General features: G+C 38.0%; 1 long non-coding RNA gene across 1 annotated transcript in view; it reads left to right on the top strand.

The window, feature by feature from the left end:
* The first annotated feature begins 846 nt into the window (after nucleotides 1-846).
* The window catches only part of LOC308619364, a 36,533-nt gene continuing 16,178 nt past the window's right edge, over nucleotides 847-21,201 (top strand). Inside the window, exon 1 of the long non-coding RNA XR_014016162.1 lies at nucleotides 847-1,016. This is a non-coding gene — a long non-coding RNA (uncharacterized lncRNA). The remainder of the gene's footprint in view (nucleotides 1,017-21,201) is intronic.

Genomic DNA, 21,201 nt, shown 5'->3' with positions numbered 1-21,201 from the left:
AACTGTGTCTGAAGCTGATATCAGGCTACACGTGTACCTTAGAACATACACAATTTCTGTCCTTCACTAAAAAGGACTACTGATTAAAATACTCACATGTGCAAAGATTCTGAAAAATACAAATTTCTGGTTTCCAAGGGTTTACAATAGATCAGAAAGAATAAAATAGAATCATATCAAGTTAGCATTACTCTTCAAAAGTATGCTATTTTTTCTCTCTATCCCTGAAATTATTCAGGATTGTTTGCATATATTCCTTTCTTCAAAGATAGATTGCAGAGAAGAGAGTCTGGTCTTCTATTCACCTCCTTTTTCTTAATATCTAGCAAAGCGCTTGTACATGGAAAATAGTCAATAAATTTTTATTGAATTTATCTGAAAAGACAACTAATGGTACTCAGGGATTTATGGTAAATGCCAAATGAGTAGTTTAGATCATGACATCCTATTTTATGTTAAATCACATTTTTTGTCCTCTGGGCCAGGTCTTCTTTCAGATTGCTACCACTAGATAATTTGTGTTTTGTTTTGCTTTCTTGAGCAAAGCCATGGCTCAATACTAGACAGAGGCAGCTTTGTGGGGATAGAAGAAGGGGAATTGAGAAAGCCTCCAGGGATTTATGTTTTACAAGGAATATGCTCCATTATCAAAATAATGTTAAATTATCTTGTTCACTTAACTTTAAATTGATAAACCATAAAATTTTAATGAGGAAAAGAGAGAGGAAGATTCACTCCCAATAATCAAAAGTATATGCAATAACAACATCTTGATCATAATCATTGTTTTTGACCTTTCCTAGCTCAAATAACTCAGCCACTTTTACATAGTTGCAGTGTAGAACCATTTTGTCACTAGTTAATTAGAACCAAATGCCCTGACAAGGTCTGATTCTTTCTTTATTCTCAGAGCTGTGAATCTTTTTTCTTCCTGGACCAAACTAAAGTGAACTTCGTTCCTGTCTGATATTTATCCAGCTTCAAAAGTGGAAGCACCTGAAGCTACTTTGTTCAAGGTAAGTGAACTAGATATCTGCAGTTAATATTTGTTTCTTTTAAATTTTAATCGATACAGGCATGTGTGGTCTTATATGAGGATGCATCTAAAACAATGCTCAAAACAATGCTTTTATTACAGTAGCTAAGATTCACAGAAGGAACTGAAAATGCATGAGTGATATTCAACACCTCTATCTTTTTCTCTTGGGTTATGTCATTCTATAGGATGAAATAATGATGGTTAAAGTTTAATTCGTTTCTGTGTTTTTTTTAACAACTTTATTGGAGTATAACTGCTTCACAGTGGTGTGCTAGTTTCTGCTCTATAACAAAGTGAATCAGCTATACGTACACATATATCCCCATATCTCCTCCCTCTTGCGTCTCCCTCCCACCCTCCCTTCCCCACCCCTCTAGGTGGTCACAAAGCACTGAGCTGATCTCCCTGTGCTATGCGGCTGCTTCCCACTAGCTATCTATTTGACATTTGATAGTGTATATATGTCCATGCCACACTCTCACTTCACCCAGCTTACCCTTCTCCCTCCCTGTGCCCTCAAGTCCATTCTCTACGTCTGTGTCTTTATTCCTGTCCTGCTCCTAGGTTCTTCAGAACCTTTTTTTTTTTTTTAGATTCCATATATATGTGTTAGCATATGGTATTTGTTTTTCTCTTTCTGACTTACTTCACTCTGTATGACAGACTCTAGGTCCATCCACCTCACTACAAATAACTCAATTTCGTTAGTTTTTATGGCTGAGTAATATTCCATTGTATATATGTGCCACATCTTCTTTATCCACTCATCTGTCGATGGACACTTAGGTCACTTCCATGTCCTGGCTATTGTAAATAGAGCTGCAATGAACATTGTGGTACATGACTCTTTTTGAATTATGGTTTTCTCAGGGTATATGCCCAGTAGTGGGATTGCTGGGCCATATGGTAGTTCTATTTTTCGTTTTTTAAGGAATCTCCATACTGTTCTCCATAGTGGCTGTATCAATTTACATTCCCACCAACAGTGCAAGAAGATTCCCTTTTCTCCACACCCTCTCCAGCATTTCTTGTTTCTAGATTGTTTGATGATGGCCCCTCTGACTGGTGTGAGGTGATACGTCATTGTAGTTTGGATTTGCATTTCTCTAATGATTAGTGATGTTGAGCATCCTTTCATGTGTTTGTTGGCAATCTGTATATCTTCTTTGGAGAAATGTCTATTTAGGTCTTCTCATTTTTGGATGGGGTTGTTTTTTTGATATTGAGCTGCATGAGCTGCTTGTAAACTTTGGAGATTAATCCTTTGTCAGTTGCTTCAAATATTGGCAAATATTTTCTCCCATTCTGAGGGTTGTCTTTTCATCTTGTTTATGGTTTCCTTTGCTGTGCAAAAGCTTTTAAGTTTAATTAGGTCTCATTTGTTTATTTTTGTTTTTATTTCCATTTGTCTAGGAGGTGGGTCAGAAAGGTTCTTGCTGTGATTTATGTCATAGAGTGTTCTGCCTAGGTTTTCCTCCCTTTCTATGGTTTTATTAGATAACTAACATCATAGGTTTTTCATGAGACGGACCCCTGAAATAAGTTTGAATTTCAGCACCGCCATTTGTCAGAGCTGTTAATTGTAGACGAGTCACTTACCTTTGCCAGCCTGTTTTCTCATCTGTTCCTCATGGAGTTGCTGTGAGGACCAAGTATTCTAATGTACGTGAGGTCAAAGGACAATGGTAGTAGTAGCAAGAGCTACAGATTAGCTGGAGTAGTAATTCTGTACAAGCTTTCCCTATATCCTCCCTAGGAAACTTGATGTAAAGGCAATTCCATTTTTCCCCAATGTTGAATTGGCCATATGGCTGGCTAGGCCCCCTCTTTCTTCACATTCCGCCTGTGTCCCTCAGGGATGTGTATGCGGTTGAACTGGTATCCTTCCAGGATGGAGGGAAACTGTTCTTCAGTTCAGGGTACCCCTCTAGGAAACATGAGAATGACAAATAATAAAAAAGAACCAGCCCCAAATGCTGTCAAATTGTGAGTACAAAACTAATGTTGGTTTTCATGTCGCTGAATTTTTTGTTAAAGGAATTAAATTCTAACAAAACTAGCTTTGGTCAAAGAAGTTGACCCAATTTCATACAAGAAATAAGGATGTTACTGGGAATTGAACAGTTTATTGCTAGAATAATAAAGACGACAAGAGGAAGAATTATGGTCTCTTTTGTTCTCTCTTGAATCCCAGCTAGTAAAGTTGTGCCTGGACTATAAGAGGTGCTCAGTATATAATTATTGAATAAATGAGTGAATGCTGCTAAAAAAAAATAACAGGTGGACTTGGGCTGATTTTTAAGCATGATAAGTGTGCCATGTAAAATAAACTAGATAGAAGCAACATAGTTAAGCCAGGAAGCTGAAATTCCTCTTCTCTGAAGATCTCTAAGAGCAGGTTCAACTCCCATTTCTCCAAGATCCTGTCAGTTTACCTTTTGAAAAGAGGATAGGCCAGATATATTCTGAGGTTGAAAGGCTCTAGAACTCTCATGGAAAGTTCCATATATGTGTGAAAGGTCTTTCGTCATCTTGGAACTTGGAGAGCTTTGCCAGGCACCACAAATATTTATCCACAGTTAGTCTTTTACCCCCAATCATGCCTTAAGACAGATTTTCCTGCTACAGATCCATTTTGCTTCTGACACTCTTTTGTTGCAAGCCACCAGTTACCTGTGTGTGCAGGTGATAATGACCCCAGTGATATTTATTCATAGTTCACTTTTCCTTCACAGAAAGCAGGAAACAGTTCCTCATTAGTATCTGGGCCATATGTAAATAGCTGAATGACATTGTTGCTTTCTGTCCGCAAAGGAGAGAAATTTTGCTCAGGGTTTCACAGATAATACTGATTTTTTTGTGTCCCAGATCATGTTCAGGATATCATCATACATTGTGGTTCTACTTTCCTTTTGAAAATAATGTAGTAGATCAAAGTACTTATTTCTTTTATGTGAATAATGCTTTATACATTTAAACTCCTAATATGAAACAAGAATATTTATTAAAAGATTTCATGGAAATTTGGGGTAGAAAACAGTGCTCGTTTTATAAGCAATTGGGAATCAAATGGTAATTATTTTGAGAAAGAACTTTCTTATTACCATGGTGGGCTACTGACAATTGTTTAGGATAAGGTAACTAATAATTAAGTGACTATATTTGTTGCCCAAATCTCTGAAAATGGACAGGTTTCATGTTAAATGGTCTAATGTATATGAAGCCAAAGCACAATTTTTGTTGTTTTTCTGGTTTGATTACTTAATAGATACAGTACCAGAAACAAACCACAGCCTAGAAGCCCCCATCATAGCTAGAATACGTCTCAGGAAGACATAATTGGAAGATAAGTTTGAACCAATGAAACCCACAGAGCAGAAAGATACCATTACTGATTTAAAGATCATATATCTTATACACTTTAAGATAAAGTTGATGAATCTGAAGGACCCAGATCAGTAAAACCAATTTAGTCACATTGCATATGTAAAGAAAAGACAATGGGTCTAGTGAAACTAAGATGACTAACATAGCAAAAGACTTCAGTGCTCTCTAGTTTGCTTTGAAGGTATAATTTATGAAGATGCTTTAAGGTCATATGTAACACAAATGACATTATTTCTAGAGATATATTTGTGCTCTGTAGGATTCATGAGTAATAATGCCTGGAGCACTCCAACAAAGGTAGTTGCATGAATTAATGGAGCAATCTGGGCATCAGTCCAATAAAAATGTTGGCTGAATGCTTCCTTGGGGGGAAAAGATGCTGAGAACAGGAGAGTTATAAGCAATTGATGCTGGTTAAATAGAACATCTTCCTTACTCTTTTCAGCTTGCTTCTGAACTAAGTCAGCTGTGTGTCTTTGAGAGAGGAAGAAGAAGACTTTAAGGGGCAAGTTTACTTTAATGCAAAGAGTCAATTTTCAAGTAACGTACTTCTTTTTGGGTAGACTGACCTGAGTATGAAAACCCAGGCTTACTAGCAAGCCCTTAGTTATAAAGTCTCTGCATTTAATGCTGATATCTCAGATTTATGCTGCACACTTCCTATAAGATCAAAGTACAATATGTAATTCTCAATTTCAATGCAACTACATATTTGAATAAATTTATTTTGTGTTGGGAACAGTGGGAAGAAATGGAATCAGTTAACCAGGTCTAATAGGAAGAGTTCCCTTCTCTCTTGGCTTGAGGTCTTCCATGGGGACATAAAGAAATAAAAACTCTAGGCTCATAAGAACTTCTGTGTCCCACTTGCCAATCAAAAATAGAAGGCAACTGGTTGTCTTTAAGTGATTGGTAGTGGGCATGGAAGAAAGGAGCATGCTGTGGAATAGCTGGGCTGGGTGGAGTGTCACATGCTTTTTAGAATTGGTCTGAAGGTCACTCTCTCCATTTATAGCCATGGAATGGATGGAGACCAAATTCAGTGTCAGAATGTTTGAAATCCATCCTTATTCTATAACTTTCTAGCCATGTTACTCAGGGCAGGTGGCTTAACTTCTCTGAGGAGAAGTTTAACTTTTTAAATTTACACAATTGGAAAAATAAAACTCTCCTCTGTGTCTTACAATCATTTCCTGAGACGCTATTGAAATAATGTATGCAGATGTGTTTTGCTGGTTGAGGAGAACTATGCCATTGTGAAGTGTGGACATTATTATTCTCTCTAATGGAAAGCTCCCTGAGGGTTTATACCGTTCATAAACCTCTTCCAGCTGCCTACTTTATTTCCCAAGCCCTCCTCCTTTGGCTCTTCTTGTTGTTCTAATTACATCCAGGAGGACAACTCCATTAGGAATTAATGAGCTTTAGTACCTTCATTTGCCATCTGCTCCCCTCCCCCTTTTAACAAATGAAGGTGTGTCTCAGCCTCAAGACCTTATGTTGACTGTAGCCAGGCAGATGTAGCCAGCGTGATTCAGATGAGAAAGATTCTTTATTCCATGGTACCAAGGTCACATTTGGATTTGGTGCTGCTTTTGGAAGCCAGATGGCGACTGGAAGGTGAGAAGAGCCTCTGTTTAGAGCCCTGCTATGGAACACACTGGCCCCACTGGCATTCATTTATTCAAGCAGGCATTTATTCATTCAATTAACATTTACTGTGTCTGTTATATGCCAGACACTGTGCTAGATGGCAAGGATATAAAGTTGAATGAGACGGACTCTTTTCCTTGAATTGCTCACAGCCTACTGGAGGAGATAAATACATGTATCCAGGTAACTATAGTGCAATATTTGATGTGCTCTAATAGTCCTATAGCACTGAGTCTAGGTTCAGATATAGGGAAAGTTAGAAGAGCTGAATTGCTCTCACAATTGGGGCTTTTCAGAGAAAGGACTGTCTTCTCAGTTGCCTCCATGTCTATTAGCAAAAGGAACTGGTTTGTGGACCAGTAAGTATCTAGTTGATAACCCCCAATTGCACATCTCTCTTTTCCTTTATTCCTATGTCTGCTGTGTCCAGTTTGGGAATCACCTAGGACATAACTGCAATACTGGAAAGATTTGCAAATGTAGAGAATAATAATCTCCCCATCTCTATTTATAATAACTGTGTACCATCTATTGTTTAATGAAGAGGGTGGTAATTAGGGTCCTAATAGATAACAGATGGCACACAAAACTGTTACAAGGGTGTGAGTACAGCCCCATAGGAGGGATTGTGCAGGAATCTGGGGCTAGGAGCAGCTGAGCTGAGACAATCTCTATGTCCAAAGGGAAGAAGAGAGGGATCAGTTTCAGGACCCCAGCAGAAAAAGGACCCCTGGAGAATTGGTCTTCTTGAGAGGTACAGTAACCTTCAGTAAAAGGTCATAGTTAGCCCACTTGGAGGCTATCTAGCAGGGAGAAAGCCAGGGAAACAAATCCCCTGCCTTCACTTTCCTCCTCCCTCCCTCCCTCACATCTCTCTGATGCTCTCCATGGCCCAGACCCAGCTAGAAGTCTCAGGGGCTGGGATCCTGTCAACCTCACCCTTCCAGTTCACCAGAGAAGGGTGGAGAGGGGACCTGGGAGGGCAAACAGAAGATAACCACCCAGGAGAGATCAGGATCCTCACCTGTAACATGACTGTGTAAGAATGTAGACTTGCCTGCCCCCAAAAGTTATGTTAATTATGTATATATGCGTATATATATGTGTGTGTGTGTGTATATATATATAACATAACTTTTTATGCACATTTTATTATGCCTATATATACACATATATATGCACATATATACATGTGTGTTTTCTTAAAATAATAGCACACAAGTTCTGTACAGTAAGTCCCCTACATACAGACCTTCAAGTTGTGAACTTTCAAAGATGCAAACATGCATTCGCATGTCCAATCACGTAAGTTCAAGTGTCTGGGGTAAATTGTCACGTGCATGCATCTTCTACGAGTGGTTGTGCTTTTGTGTAGTTTACAGAACTGTATAGAGGACAGTAGTACAGTATCTTTATTTCAAGCCCAGGCTGTCCAGAAGCAAGCGTAAAAGCATAGGTAAAGTAGCTGGTACTACTGTACTTTTCAGAGTACTGTACTGTAAGATTAAAAATGTTTTCTTTATTTTTTCTGTTTGTTTTGTATGTATTATTTGTGTGAAAAGTATTATAAACCTATTTCAGTCCCGTACTATATAGCCGAGTTGTTAGTTGGGTACCTAGGCTAACTTTGTTGGATTTGCAAACAATTTGGACTTAAGGAACGCGTTCTCGGAATGGAACTCATTTGTATGTAGGGGACTTATTGTTTAACTTTCTTACTTGAGATGCTTTACCAAACACTCTTTTTCTTTCCTTTTTTAAAATACTTTCTTAGTTATGGAAAATGTCAAACACACACATACATAATAAATCCCTAGATGCCCATTATTTTGCTTTAGTACTTATCAATTCATGACCAATCTTGTTTCATCATGCTCGCGTCCAATCTTCATAATCCTATGATTTTGAAATACATCCCATGTTTGGCTTTTGTTAGGCCAAAGGCATGTTAAAGCTATTTTTTAAAATGAATCCCCTTTCTCAATCACAAATTAAGCATATATTTTTAAGAGCTGAATCATAGGCAGTAATTAATATATTTTAAAAGGTCAGTCAGCCTCTCTTAATCCTAGATTGTTTTAAAATGATAAATGATTGCAAAACACAATGAATAACATGATTTATATAACTGTTTACTGTGTTATAGTTTAAAAATACTGGCTTATACCTTTTTTTTTACCTCTTTTTCTTTTCATTGTTTGGTAGTTAACTAAATTCCTAAATGACGATTTCTTCCGTTTTATTTATCCCCCACCCCTATATTGGGAACCTATCATGGGGTACCATTCAGTATATAGAACATTGTTCCCCTCTGATTTGTAATGTCCCATCTTCCATATATCAGATTTCAATACATGCATGGGCCTGTGTTGGGCACCTCTTTTTATTCTGTTGGTTTATTATTTTTTTAAATCATTGTGCCAACATCATACTTTATAATATACTATAAAGTATCACTTTATAATAATTCTTCATATCTGGCGTTTGGAGTCTTTAGACGTATCCTAGCCTTTCTTGGCCCGCTCTTCCATATAAATAGGTTCAGCTTGTCAAACTCCATGGGGAAAAAAATCCTATTGGTATATGGCAGTTGATTTCTAAAATGATCTGAACTACAAAACATATTTGTTGAGAACTTTGAAAGTTTTCTAGAAGTTTATGAACTGAAGGCTTCATGAGGCTTAAGACAAGCAGGAATAAAATATGATGTTCTCTTTGTGCATGTGAAGGCTTGATTAAAAGAAAAAGAATATATTTTTGTAATATTTGTGTGTCAAGCATAGGATCCATATCTTTTTGTTTAATGTAGTTTTCTACTCACTTTAAGATCTTTCTTTGCAATATGGGCTCTCAGTGACTAAAAAGGCAAGGTTGAGAAGAAATGAGAAATGATTGACAGAAGATCTCAAGAGCTCAATGGTCTCAAAAAATATGCACCATGGACCCAAGGGGCAATGCATAGAAGGAATATATTAATTGGCTGGTGATTTGAAGATATTAATGATGAAGACCATGGCTGCAATACAGCTGAGTCACCAGTCATTTAAAAATGTAGGATCTGAATGCTTAGGAATTGTATTAGTTATCTGTTTGCTGAGTAACAAATGAGTGGCTTAAAACAACCCAGGTTTTATGGGTCCGGAGTCCAGGCACTGGGTCCTCTGCTTGGGGTCTCACCAGGCTCTGATAAACGTGTTGGGTGGACCACATTTTCATGTGGACATCAGCCTGGGGGGGAATGCACTTGCATGCTCATTCAGGTCGTTGGCAGAATTCATATCCTGGTTGCTCCAAGACTGGGGTCCCCAGCTTTTTGCTGATTGTCACTGGAGGCCACCCCAGATCCTAGAGGCAATGCAGTTCCTCCCTGTGGGCTGCTTCGGTGTGGCTGCTTGCTTCAGCCAGCAAGGAGGGTCTCTGGCCTGTAGAAGGCCCGGTGCCTCTTTTATGAGCTTTCACCTGATTAAGGCCACACAGGATAATCTCCTTTTTGATTTACCCTTTTGACTTGGGACCTTTATAACATCTGCCAAACCCCTTCACCTTTGCCATACTCAATTGTTTAGAAAAAAGTCACAGGTCCTGTCTATGCTCAGAGGGAGGTGGTGATCATACAAGGTGTCAACACCAGGCGAACAGAGTCATAGGGCCACGCTAGAGGCTCTTTGCATAGGGCTAAAATAAAATGGCAGAAAAATTGTCATCTGTGGTCACAGTTCTGGCCACCTGGTTCTTTGAAAGGAAAGGGCGTTTCTGGGATGAGACCTGCAGAGGCAGAGGTGTTAGGGTGATGTGGGTGCAGCCCGTTTTGCCTTGTGTTTGTGAGAAGCAGAAGGAACACACATTGGCCTCCGCGAGCTTTCAGGGTATCTGTGCTGTAGGGCTTGGGAGCTTGCTGTGGGCTGTCTCCCCTTCAGAGCAGTAGATGTGGGGGGGCAGACACGTGGCTCTGACGGGCAGGCAACACGGATCTCCTTGCAGTCAGCAGCCCAGGAAAGAGTTAAGCCTTGGCTTTTGTTCCTGAGCTAGGAGATTTTGATTAGGTGCTTAATTGCTATTGGAACCTCGTGTGTAGGGTACACGCTTAGCGACCTGAGACAGAGACCGAATTTAGTACCTACTCTTAGGCCTGCTCCCAAGGACGAGAAGAAAAGGAGTTTTGAGGTACATTGTTGGCACAAACGCTGGGTGAACAATCACCTTCCTGGCCCAGCAGCAGTTTCCTGGTGCAGGTGATTCTCTGGCATTTGTGCTGTACAGCTCCCTTCACCTTTCTGGCCCCAGCCTGTAAAAAAATTCTGGCACAGCAGGGAATTAGTGCCTAATGACAAGAGAAAAGGAAATTAGCACTTCCTAACAGCTAACCAAACACAAAAGCGTCCCCCAGCCTTGCACGGAACACCTCTGACCATCCATCCCTCTATGGCCAAGCCCTGCACCTTACAATTTGTGCTTAATTATACAGGAAAAGAGAAATCTGTTCCTCTGGGAGAGCCTCTGAGAACCTGTTGGGGAAAGCTTTCAATTTTAATTTACAGAAGAAATACTGGCTGAGGCAATGGTGAGAAGGAATTACCTTTCCTTTTCTTCTGATTTTGCAAAACAGCTGGCAGCAGACACTGGCACATAGAAGGTGTGTAGGAAATGTGGGTCCAATAACTGAATAAATATGTGAATGAAAAAACAACTGTGAAACACTTACACAAGAATATTCTTCTTTCAAAAGAATAATGAAAAATAATTTCATTCAATAAGAGTCATTCTTAGTTACTGATACATGACTCAGTAGTTCCCATTCAATTTAAAATGTTCCATTTTTTTCTGATACTTAACAAGTCATTAATTGAATGTTGCTCACTTTTAAGGCCAATCTGTGAGACATTATTTATCCTGTCTACTCTAAAGTTCCAGCATCAACGCAGGCGGGGCTTCACCATGTACTGATCATGGGACCTTGGCCTCTCATTGCCTCAGTTTTCTCATTTGTAACATGGGTATAATAATAGGCTTATTTCATAGGCCTATGAGGAGGAAAACCTCATATATATTTGTGTGTGTCTATATATATGTATTTAAACAGTGTCTTAGAATAGTGTCTGGCACATGATAAGCATTACAGAGTATTGACTGCTGCTACTAGTACTGTTATTATGAGAACTAACTGTTGAGAATAATCCTTCATATACTGCTTTATTCCACTGAAGATAAAGGAAACTAATAGAATATTAGAAATCAGATTAAACACAGAAAGCCAGTAAAATATACCAAGACAGAAGATGATGAGAGTGTAAAAGCATAGAAGAAAAAAAAACGGTTTTTGTTTTTGTTTTTCTTTTTTAAAGAAGGAAAAAGCCTAGAAATAGGACAAAAACTATTCGTTGGCTATACTGACATGGAGATCGCTGGTGACCTCCATAAGTAAAATTTCAGGACAGTGGGCAAAGAGATTACGGTGAGAGAAGTCAGATGGATGTAACTTATAGAGTAAATGGGACGTGAGGAAATGGAAACAATATATGAAGATAACAATTTTGAAAAGCTCAGACATGAATTGGCTAAAGAAGATATGCAGGGATTAGGGGAGGAGGGAGGCTTTCATGTTGCACGTATAGTTTTTAACATTTTAAGTTGGAGTTACTAGTCTAGAATGAGGTTGAATTTTGGCAAGAATCATTCATAAGGAGTAGATGGGTTGTAGAAAATGCAGTGCTGTGAAGTACTTGAGAAGATGAGAGGAAATGAAATGCTATCTGTAGTGCACATGGACTTTTAACTTTAACTCCTGTAGTAAAAGGGAATACAAAGATCAATGCAAATGCTAATGGATTAATGGATTTGGCAGTGGACTATTTACTGACTTCTGTGTTCTTAATGAGTTATGAAGCACCTCACCGGCTCAGAATGAAGGAAGTAGAGAGGATGGAGGAACATTTGAGGAGGGCAGGTAAAGCTTCTCAGAAAATAGCCCTTAAGGAGAATTAGAAAGAACGTACTATAAGTCAGAGCACTATTTCCAGTCTTGAAAATCCATTTGAAGCTGGTGATTATTAATTTATTGGAATACCAATTTGCCCTGCCACATGATTTTTCTCCAGCTACCTGGATATAAGTTACACAGAGGCAGAAGAGAGTGAGAGATAACAATCGAGGGAAAATACAATTAGTATTTTTTTTACCTTTTTCTACTTCCCAGCTCCAACTCTGGGGAGCCTTCATGGACATGGCTGCCCTCCCAGCCTCCAGCAGCACTCTGTTATCAAAGAATTCAAAGAAATGTAACATAGGTTTCCCACTTATTAATTTAGCAAAATGAAAAATTTTATATAATGTCTTCTGTTGGCAAAGATGTTTGCAATATAATTTGGTTCCATCTTTTGACAAGTAATTTGGCAATGTCTAGCAAGATAAAAATGTTAATAGGTTTTTACACATTAATTCTAATTCTGGATGCTTATGCCAATAAATACTTTATAATCCAGAAAATTATTATATAAAGATGCTCATTGTCATGTCATTTGCAATAACAAAAAATTAGAAACACCTTTACTTGTTAACAGTAGGAAAACAGTTTAGGAAATTATATCCACTTAGTAGAAAATTACACAGTTACTATAGTATAATTACAAGATGATGGAGCAAAATAGAATAATGCTTAATAAAGAAAGAATGAAGAAAGCTGACCTACAATTGTGTCTTCCTTATGACAGTAATTATGTAAACATATAAATATTTATTAAAACTTAAAACCAAAATAAGGTTTTAAAAGCTCTGTACCAGTAATGGGGATTTTATGTTTCTTTCAAAATATTTTTTAACATAACTCTTATAATTTTGTTTTTTCTACTCCTTTTCTTAAGAATTTCTGATTATTACCTCATTTTTCATTTCATAGTTTCAAATAAAGTCAGCAATTTTATCATCAGAGAAGATTAGACTTATTTGACAGTTCATAATTCCAAGTTATTTGGTATAAAAAGACCATATACACTTGTAGGTGCTTTCAAAATAAAATTTCGAGAATTTTTTTTTTTTTTGCTCAGTCTTTCCTAGTATGGAGATTAAGCAAACTACCTAAAATTGCTAGCCATTCTTTTTTCATTTTTGGCATTTTATTCAGTTATTCACAGAAATGATAACCAATGAGTCTGCAGTTGCCTCTGCCAATTTCTTAAATCCTCTATTATCCACAATATGAAACCATACTAATATGAATGCTTCCAGTATTTTCAGAGCTCTTTAGTTATTATACTTGAGCATTCTGTATGAAGTATCTTATGTAAGTGTAAAATTTAGACTCAACTTCTGGAAGCTTTTCATTTCTTAGTTCAAAAGTGAGAGATGCTTAATCCAGCCATATGATTAACAATTACTTGTATAGTAAGAAGCTCCTAAATTATTGTTTTATGGATACCTGGCAGTTTTCTTGCCATTACTCAGAAGTTCTCTATTAAACACATTCTCTCTCTCTCTCTCTCTCTCTCTCTCTCTCACTCTCACATACACACACACACACACACAGTGATTAAAAGCACAGACTTTGGCATTATGAAGTCTAAGGTTCAATTTCCAGTTCTGTAGTTTCTGGGCCACTTCACTTTAGGCAAGTAACCTAATGTCTCTGAACCTTGTTATTTTCATCTGTAAAATGGACATTATAATCATATCAGACAATCCTCAAAACATCCGTAATGATTTTAGAGTTTCAGAGTCAGGTACAAGCAGGCACTCAGTAAATGGCTAGTGCTTTTATCACTTTATTATTATTTAGGTCTTGATTTTCCTTGAGTCTGTGAGTCCCCATAATGAAACGTAATTTCCAGTAGATTAACACCTGTTTTCACCAAAAATTTTAACTGAGTTCATTACTTTCTGTGCAACCCAGATTAGTTTTCTGCCTTTTTTTCTGTGCCGTATGTAGGTGTTCAATAGATTTATTTAATAAATGTATGAATGCATGAATGCATAGATGAATTTTTAAATGCTTCTTTTTGAGAAGGTAGAACAAATGTGACACAGTAGAACAGATTAGAAAATAGTCCATGGAAAAAATGGCAAACTCACATATGTGCCCAGGGCCAGCCTAAGAAGAATTGCGTTTTTTTTTTTAAGGGAAAATGTGTTGAATAGCTTATTTTAATTATTTTTAAAAGTTAAGTACAGGGACTTCCCTGGCGGTCCAGTGGTTAAGACTTCGCCTTCCAATGCAGGGGGTGTGTGTTCAATCCCTAGTCGGGGAGCTATGATCCCACATGCCTCGCAGCCAAAATACCAAAACATAAAACTGAAGGAGTATTGTAACAAATTCAATAAAGACTTTAAAAAGTGGTCCACATCAAAAGAAAAGTTAAGTACAAAAATTTGCTGATGATTTACATATTTAGCACCAATAAAATAATGTGAGATTAGCTGTACTAAAACAGAAGGTTGAGCTACATTCACATTAAGTGACATTATATAGTCTAATTTTGTGGAAAACTTCTGAGATGGCTGATAAAAAGTAAGATGGTGAGTGACCTTTGAGCAGAAAAAGACAGAAAGAGAAATGGCCTTTTCTACATTCTATTGTGCCTCTAAGTAAAATGCTTGGTAATCTAGCTACAAAGCTATATGTCATTTGGCTATATGTCATTTGGCTTTAGGCACCTACTGTGATTTACCTTGTGAAGATCAGATTTTGCCATGGAGAGGCTTTGTAAAAGTATCACACATTCCAGTACCATTGGCAACCACAGCTACCAAAAACGCTAATTTAACTTGATGAACCTAATGTCAGAGGATAGTATCATTTCTTGTGGGTGTTTTCGGAAAAGGTGGGTAGGAAATGTATAAAAGTGAATACTTTGTTGACTGAAATAACAATTCATCATTTTGAAAACATTAAATACATTAAAGTTGTTATAGCATCAGGCGTTAATATTTCACTGTACTTTAGACATTGCCTACAATCAACGTTTTCTGCCCTTTGAAACAGAATCATGCTTGTGGTATGCATTAATCATATAAAAGATTAAACACTGAAAAGAAATTCAGCCTTTAAAGACAATTTGCTTTGATTTATTCAGTGGGTTCTTCCAAAAAGTTAATACCAAGAATTATTGCTTGTTGAATTGGAGTTACAAATTCTTTCAGGGTTACTTAGTATTTTCTTTAATATGAGTATCAAGGAAGGTAAAGCAAATTTACATATTTTTTAGGAAGTACAGGCACATACTCATAAAACAAGAAACACGATGTTTTTATAGACTTTATTTTTTAGAAATGTTTTAATTTTACAGAAAAATTGAGAAGAAGTGTTTCCATATACACTATACCCATTTCCCTCTATGATGATCCACTTCTATTAGTATGTTACATTGTTACAATCAATTAACAAATATTGATACATTATCATTTATTATAGCCCATCCATTAGTCCAGTTCCTTAGTTTTTACCTAATGTCCTTTTTCTATTCCAGGATTTCATCCAAAACATCACATTACCTTTAGTTGCCATGTTTCCTTAGGCTCCTCTTGGGTTTGATAGCTTCTCATATTTTCCTTGGATGACCTTGACAATTTTGAGTAGTTAGTTTTTTGTAGGATACCCACTACTAGAATTTGTTTGATGCATTTTTCATGATAATATTGGGATTATGTGTTTTGGGGAGGAAGACCACAGAGTAGAAGGGTCATTCTGTCAGATCACATCAAGTGTACAAAGTATCAATATGCATTTTGAATGCTGAGGTCGACCTTGATCACCAGGCTGAGGTAGTGTTTTTCAGGTTTCTCCATTGTAAGATTACTGTTTTCCCATTTTCATGCTGTACTTTTTGGAAGGAAGTCAATATGCTCAGCCCACAACTAAGGAATAGGGAGTTATGCTTCAGATGGAGTACTACATAAACTATTTGGAATTCCTTTGCACTGGAGATGTATCTATTCTCCTGCATTTATTTATGTATCCAATTATTTATTTATATCAGAAGAACTCATGGATTTTTATTTTATACTTTGGGTTATAATCTAATTCTACTTTAGTAGAATTAGTTCCTCAAATTGCTCTAGTCCTGACCCTTGAGAACTCTTTTCAGTTGGCTCTTGTGCCACTCTGAGGTATCCCCATCCTGTATTTTTTTTTTTTTTGGAACTTCCTTACTTTCTGACACTATAAGATGGTCTTGTCTATAAATCTTGTATATTTACTGCCCTAGTCCTAGAATCAGCTATTTCTTCAAGGATAACTAGGTCTTTTTAGTGGAGAACGGTATTAGACAGCAGGATCTGGGTGTGGGGTGTGCTAATTGCTGCTCGGATGTCATTGCTTCTAGATCTTCTCAGCTGACAGAGCAAAGAGATAATATGTGTGTACATGACCCATGTATAGGCACATATCTATAAGTATCTCTCTACATAACCATGTGTATTAAGGTAATATGAAGCAATATTAAGCTAAACATGAACGTATATTGATGTTTCCAACTTTAATCTGTTACCACATAGATCATCTTAGCCTCATCTCTTGCTTATCTTTAAATTTCAACTCCAGCAAAACACTTGGCTTTTAGAAGTATGAAAATCAAATCGTAGCAACTTTGGGAAGCCACATCATCTAGCAGAATAATTCTTAAAGGGCAAGGTGTATATCATCAAATTTTAACTTACAGTCAGCAGTACTTTTTAACATCAGTAGGCCTCCAGACCTCTGCTTCCAAGAAGATGAAGTAGCCCATTTCTCCCAGGTTCTCGCACTTAAAACTAAAACCCTGAACATAACAACAAACAAACATAGGAAGACGCTGAAAGGTGGAAATGAGAAGGCAGACTTAACTAGGGACTTTGGGACTTGAGGAATAACATGGTGATGAGTCCCCTGTGTTTCCTGTTGCTTCCCATACATCCTGGAGAGGGTATTACAGGAACCCCCAATCAATAACCACCAACAGAACAACAGACAAAAAAGCTTCCGAAAAAAACACAAAACCCTGTTCCCCCTAGCCAAAGTATGAGGAAAGGGGTTGCTAAAGACAGAAGACCATTTGGGCAATAATATACACACTACTCGAGCCAAGTGCCAGTGGAATATACACACTACTCGAGCCAAGTGCCAGTGGAATATTGCACCCATCCCCTATGTCCTGTCGTTTCAGTTGGGCCAAGGTAGGATTTGATCTTCCACACCACCCCACTCCTGCCCTCCAGAAGAGCCAGCGCTCTGATTCCCCACCAGGGTTGTTTCAGTGTGGTCCAGTGGTGAGCTGAGCCTCCACCCCTTTCCATTAGCAAACAGACTTTAAAAGGTGGTGCCTGGGCTTCCCTGGTGGCGCAGTGGTTTAGAATCTGCCTGCCAATGCAGAGGACACAGGTTCGAGTCCTGGTCTGGGAAGATCCCACATGCCACGGAGCAGCTGAGCCCATGAGCCACAGCCACTGAGCCTGCGCTCCGCAAGAAGAGAGGCCGCAACAGTGAGAGGCCCGCACACCACGATGAAGAGTGGCACGCGCTCGCCGCAACGAGAGAAAGCCCTTGCACAGAAATGAAGACCCAACACAGCCAAATAAATAAATAAATTTACTTATTAAAAAAAAAAAAAAGGTGGTGCCTGACAGGCTTGTAAACACTGGGCTGCCCTCACACAGTCGTGGGGTCCAATGGTGGGACATAGCGTCCATCTCTCCCTGACATCAATAAGAATAGGATGTTACAGGTTGGAGGGAGTAGGCACCCCACTAACCCCCAACACATGATGTCAGTGAGACCCAGTGGGGTGCTGAATCCCCATAACCATCCTGAGGCAGGGCTAGTTGGCAGTTCTCTTCCTCTTACCTTGGTGTCAGTGGGGCCAGCACGTAGCTGACCCTCTACCCACACCCGGCATCAACAAGAAGGAATGAAGTGGGAGGAAGGACAGCAAACACTTCACTTCTCCCCTCCCCTATGTCAAGAAATCTACTGGGGAGGGCTTCCCTGGTGGCGCGGTGGTTGAGAGTCCGCCTGCCGATGCGGGGGACGCGGGTTCGTGCCCCGGTCCGGGAGGATCCCACATGCCGCGGAGCGGCTGGGCCCGTGAGCCATGGCCGCTGAGCCTGCGCGTCTGCAGCCTGTGCTCCGCAGTGGGAGAGGCCACAACAGTGAGAGGCCCGCATACTGCCAAAAAAAAAAAAAAAAGAAATCTACTGGGGAGATGAACTTCCACTCCTACTAAAAGGCAACACAATGATACTAATGTTCCCACTTTTGGGAGGAAGGTGTCAGAAGGGCCAGTAGGATAGCTGCACTTCTACTTGATCTGTCTGCAGTGAGACAATGTAAGTGCCCACTATTGCTGGGGTATTGTCAGTAGGGCCCAATGGAAATCTGTACGTAATCCCCCAGTCCTCATACTACACCTCAAATAGGATGACTTCCTTCTAAAAAGTAATAATAAAATTAAATGGGTTACAGAGTCATATAATAACTCACAATGTTTAGAATACAATGGAAAAATACTTATGACACCAAGAACCAGGAAATCACAGAATAAATGAGAAAAGACAATAAACATACACCAACACTGAGATAAAACATCTATTCAAATGATCAGACAAGGATTTTAAATAAGCTGTCACATAAATGCTTCAATTAGCAATTATGTGTTCCTTGACAGAAATGGGAAAAATAGAAAATGTAAACAAAGAACTAGAAGCTATAACAATAAAAACAAATGAGAACAGTAGAACTAAAAAATACAACAATCAAAAAACTTTGCTCAAAAAAAAAAAAAAAAAACTTTGCTCAAGAGTAGACTGGAGATTACAAAGCATAGAATCATGAACTTAGAAGAGATCAATACAATGTACCAAATGTACAGAGAAAAATAGACTGAGGGGTAAAGATGGGAGAAAGAACAGGATCTCAAGAACCTGTAAACAGTAACAAAAGCACTAACATTCATATCATCAAAGTTCCAGAATGAAAACAGGGCAAGTAGGACTGACAAAGTATTCAAAGAAATCATGGCTAAAAAGTTCCCAATTTTTTAGAACACATAAACACAAATTCAAGAATCTGAACAAACCCAAAGAGGAAAAACGTAAAGATATCCTTGCCAAGACGCGTTACAACGAAACTTCTGAAAAGTAGAGACAAAAAAAATCTCGAAAGTGGACAGGAAGAAACGATGCATTACTTATTGAGAAACACCAATTCCAATGACAGCATATTTCTTGTCTAAAACTTTTTGAAATAATGCAACATAGCTTTCACCATCCATGAATTTCTTGAATCATATTTATGTTTCTAAACTATTTCTTGTATCAGGTGTTCACTTTGTACCAAGTTCATTGTCCTAAAATGGCACATACCAAAGTATCAAGAGGTTCCCTTATTCCTGATAAGCTGTGATTGGATGAAGAAGACCTTGTTACCCTGCCTGTCTGATTTTTATTATAATCAGATGTTAATCTGTACCAGTCTCCATATTCAAAATTCACCTTCAAAATTATATGTTATTTACATGATGGTTGTCTTTATTTCATTTAGCTAGTATCATGACCTTATAAATGCAGTTTTGGTCATTTTCTACTAAAACCTCATATTTATCTGTGTGGAAAAACATCTCCTACTTGTTTGCCCTCTTATAAACTCTTCCTGTAATTTAATCCTCATGAGCTTTATTTCCCCTAATTGTAATTACTTAATATTTTGTAAAACATTTAAGAGATCACTGGTATGCTCTTTTTTTCAATCATCTATACATTTAAACAGTGTGTTGCAATAAGAAATAGTACTGGTAATCAGAAGACCAGAGTCCTAGTTTTACCCGTAAAAATGAACTATATGTGCATTTAAATAAGTTTTATATAAGGTTATATAAGGTTTATTCTGATTCTAAAATTGTTATGATTATTTAGAAAAGTATGTTTGAAATATGGCATTCTTCAAAACCAATAGAGGTTTGAAATCTATTAAAAATCTACAAAGAATTCAACTATTTCACCTTTTTCCCTGATTTGATATTAAACTGTAATCCTTCATCTTTCACTTACAGCATGCTGTAGCTGCTGTTGACACAAAGACAAAATATAATGTCTAAATATTGTGTACTTGTTTTTTAAATGAATACTTTTGTTTAAAATTGTCTTTTACATAGATTCTTGATTCCCTTTTCACAACTTTTCCATTCCCCATGCTACTGCAATCAATCACTCATGATAGAAAATTATTCTCTTTTCTGTTTGCTAAAGCTCTTTTTAAAATACCAAGTTTCAAATGATCATCAATTCAAGAAACTTTGGGAAATGAACCTCATCATTTTCAGAATGAATATTTTGTTTCAGTGGCTACCAGGACACCATCCTCTCCTAGATTTCTCCCCTCCTCACTCACCATTCCTTGGCAGTCTCCCTTGGTGATGCCTCCCATCCCTCAATGTCTTTTAGAATGCCCTAAGGCTCATTCCTGGCCCCCTTCACTCTCCATCTACCTTAACTACTCATGAGTTTTAATCTAGTCCCATTACTTGAATGGGAAGATGACTTATGATTCCCCAATTCGTACTTCTAGCCCTAAGCACTCACCTAACCTCCAGACTCCTAATTCCAATTTCCCACTAAATATCTCCAATCTATGCATAATAGACATTTCAAACTTAGCAAATAAAACTAAATATTTTGCTTTGATCCATCCATTGCACTCCCGTTTTTCCTGGCTCCATAACTCATCCAGTTGCTCAGGCCAAAAATGTTAGATTCATCCTTGAACTCTCACTTTCCCACAATTCCTGTGTCCAGTCCATCAGAAATTCTTGCCAGTCTAACTTGAAAATACATCCTGAATCCACCTACCTCTCACCTTACTCTTGCCGTCTTTACTTACTCCAAGCCATCATTGCTTGCCTCATCTAATGCAATAGGCAGCCTCTTCCACAACCTCCTTGCTTCCTCCCCTCTTGCCCCAATCCTTATAGTCTATAACCAATACAAGAGCCAGAATAATCACAAAAAAACATGAATCATATCACATTATTTCCCAAAACCTGTTCCCATCACTTTAGAATAAAAATTAAACTTTTTACCTGTCCCACATGCTTTATTCAGTATTTCTTCTGCCCTACTCTCCAAGCTCGTTTACTACTACTCTTCTCTCACACACACATCCAGAT

This window comes from Mesoplodon bidens, assembly GCF_964165515.1.
Source record: "Mesoplodon bidens genome assembly, chromosome: 6".
NCBI classification, from domain to species: domain Eukaryota; kingdom Metazoa; phylum Chordata; class Mammalia; order Artiodactyla; family Ziphiidae; genus Mesoplodon; species Mesoplodon bidens.
This window is presented reverse-complemented; position numbering and strand designations above follow the sequence as displayed.